This window comes from Larimichthys crocea, chromosome XXII (genome assembly GCF_000972845.2).
Source record: "Larimichthys crocea isolate SSNF chromosome XXII, L_crocea_2.0, whole genome shotgun sequence".
Taxonomy (NCBI): domain Eukaryota; kingdom Metazoa; phylum Chordata; class Actinopteri; family Sciaenidae; genus Larimichthys; species Larimichthys crocea.
The window spans coordinates 7,628,782-7,632,175 of record NC_040032.1 but is presented as its reverse complement, the minus strand read 5'-3'; positions in this window follow the sequence as shown (position 1 = coordinate 7,632,175).

Genomic DNA, 3,394 nt, shown 5'->3' with positions numbered 1-3,394 from the left:
CTGAACTCAAAAGCCCCAAATGTGCTGCAGCAGCAGAACAGTTTGGGAAGTCTTATCAACAAGCAGAGCAATAACACCATCTTTGTGTTCTCTCTCTGAAATATGCTGTAATATTTTTTTATTAACAAGTAATTTACACAATTTATGTAACACTTCATTTCTGAGATGTAGAATTCACCATCATCAGGAAAGTGTTATTAAAAGTAGAAAAGGAGTCCCCCTCCTCCATACCACTGTGTTGCCACTCTGACCTGTCAACCCCGCATGCTCTGCTCTGCAGTGCAAAGGAGATTATTTAAATGTGCTCTGACCCTGGATCTAATTTCTAATTCTTTTGCTTTTGTTTGAAAAATTGCTCGTCAGCGTACATGAAGAAAAGAACTGGCAGACGGTCGCTGATATAGTAGCTCACCTTAATTGACTATTGATTAACGTGTGTTTGATTCACTGGTATGGAATATTCAGAGACATCGCTAACCTTCCTGTCATAGTCAATCTGCTGCTTTGCATGTCTGTGTGCGTGCGTGTCTTTCTAAATCAGTTTGACTTGATTAACTAATGTAGTTATTGACCCTGTTAGAGGAATGTTCTTTGTTATCATGATATATATCGTGTACAGTGTCAGAAACAATCCCAGTGTAATACTCCTGTAACCATTAAATATTCATCATATTTACAAATTAGATACTTAATAGTTTAAACACACACTTTTGAACATGCAAATATAATCATCATTGTTAAATATAAACACTATATATATATGTATACACTGTACATATAGACTTAGTTCATGTATATAAAGAAATCTATTACATAGAGTAAAAAAAAAGAATATCCCCATCGAGGGATTAATAAAGTATATCTTCTTCTTCTTCTTCTTCCATTCAGTTTTTATTCCAGCAGTCTTTGCACTATTGTACTATCCATTTACAGAAACACTTGACTTGTATAAAGACGTTGTATGTTGTTGTTTTAATATAGAGTTAATATAGATCTTTTAATGTAGATTTATATTTACATATACAGTTATGTCAACCTGTATCAGAATGAGGGGAAGAAAAAAGAATGTAGAAGGTTTGGAACGGCTCATGATCCAAAGCATACCACATCGTCTGTAAATCAGTGTAGGCAGTGTGTGTCATGGGCATGTGCGGCTTCCAGTTGATGATGTGACAGAAGACAGTAGCATCCGGATGAATTCTGAAGTGTATAGGGACATACTGTCTGCTCAGATTCAGCCAAATTCAGCAGAGTCGATTGGACGGTGCTTCAATTTTACAGACGGACAATGGTCCAAAATATTTTTTAAAGGAGTTTTTTAAGGCAAAGAAGTGGGAATTCTGCACTGACCAAGTCAAGTCAAAGTCAATTTCAATTGCTGAAGACAGAACCTAAGGTAGAATGACCCACAAACAAACAACAACTGAAGACAAGCTGCAATAAAGGCCTGGAAAAGCATCACAAAGGAGGAAACCCAGCATTTGGTCATGTCTATGGGCTCTAGTCTTCAAGCAGTCATTGCCTGAAAAAGGATTTTCAACAAAGAACTAAAACTGAACATATTATTTATGATTATGTTAATTTGTCCAATTACAGTGGAGCCCCTGAAATAAGGAGACTGTGTATAGAAATGCTTCCCCTTGAATTAAAGCTAAAACTCTGCAGTTTAATTTTCATCACTATTGCTTTATTTCAAATCCATTGTGGTGGCGTGCAGTAGCATGTTCTGAAAATTGTGTCACTGTCCAAATATTTCTGGACCTAACTGTATTTTAAATTTAACATTATAGTTAAATGTACAAATGTATGTTCAGCTTTTCTGTCCTTGTTTTTAGCTGTGTGTTTATTTCAATCTGTCTTCCTGGAACTGACTTAAATAAGCCAATAAAGCTGATTCAGAAAGTTGCTGTACCCGAGAGAAGTCTCTATGTGGGATTCAGGCTGAGTTTTGGAACCCTGTCATCCCAAGAGTACAGTCGTTTAATTTGACTCTATAGAGTACATCAAAGAAATTAGCAGCACCAGGGACATGGAGCTGTAAATGATTTTTAATTAAGAAATGCCTTAAGAGGAAGCCAAAAGTGCAAAGAATGACGGAGAGGTTTTTTCATTTCTTTCGAACATGACTAAATTAGTATGTGTTTGAAGTCTCCAGTATTTATCAGCATGCATCATACAAAAAATGGACACATGCATTAAATGTGGTAGATAAGATGGCAACACAGTCACAGCCAGTCATTCTAAAGTACATATCCTGCAGCTCTGAATGTGAATGTGTTTTTGAAAATGATGGATTCATTTAAATCTATCTTCTGTCCAATCGGTGCAAACAAATGTCTCTGTGTCCTCCATCCTGACAGAAGCAAGCACTGACTAATGTAAGGCTCTCCACAAGCAGAAGTATGTCTGCTGTGACATTTCACTGTGACTGGACCTGTAATTTAAATGCAACTTCTGCCAACATAAACTCACACACAAACATGCGCACAGACAGACAGACCTGAGGAATGAGTCTGGCCTGGAGACTATAAACATGTCAGAGGACATTCAATACCATTACACACTATTAGGAAGAATTTACAGCGTCAACATGGCCTATAAGTCAGCCAAACAGAGAGAGAGAGAGGCTGGGAGAGAGGGCGGGTGTGTTTTTAGTAGGATCAGTGGGTTGATAAGCTGTCGGAAGAATGCCGTGGGAAAAGATTGATATGTAAAATCTATATGAAAAGTTATGGATATAAACACATACAGTTTCCTTTGAGAGAGAAAGAGAATTTTCATGTGACATCATCTTATCCCATCATGGCATCAGTCATTTCAGTTTGGTCTGCTTGAAACAGAGAATTAAAGCTGTTGTTTCAGATTGTAAGACTTTGACAAATTCTTAAATGTTCAACTTTTAAAAGGTTGTTGTCAATTTTAGAAGCTAAACGAGTTGACAGTATATCTGCTGTATCAATTACACTATTATAGAAATATGCAGTATTTTCATGACAAAAATCACTGTAGTTATTAGTAGACTTGTAAATATCCTGCACTGTATTGCTGTGTGTTTTTACTGGATTATCATGTTTTTGATGTTTTCACATAACCTCTGTCAAAATCATTACAATAAAATCTGACTGGTTGCAAATGCAGTCAAAGAGCTCAAGTTGCTTATGATGTTCTCAGAATAATCTGCACCAAAACTCTTATCTATCTTCTCACTCCACTCAACGACACTCAATGAGAAACTGCAATTATGTAATTGCAGAAGTGTGATGTTGACTTGTTTGAATAGAGGCTGAATGTCTGGCTGAGTTGCTTGTTTTGATGGGTTTTTTTTTTTTCCACTCTCGTGTTCAATGCGTCTCCAAGTGCGCGCGACCAGTCTGCAGCAGCGCTCCGCAGACCT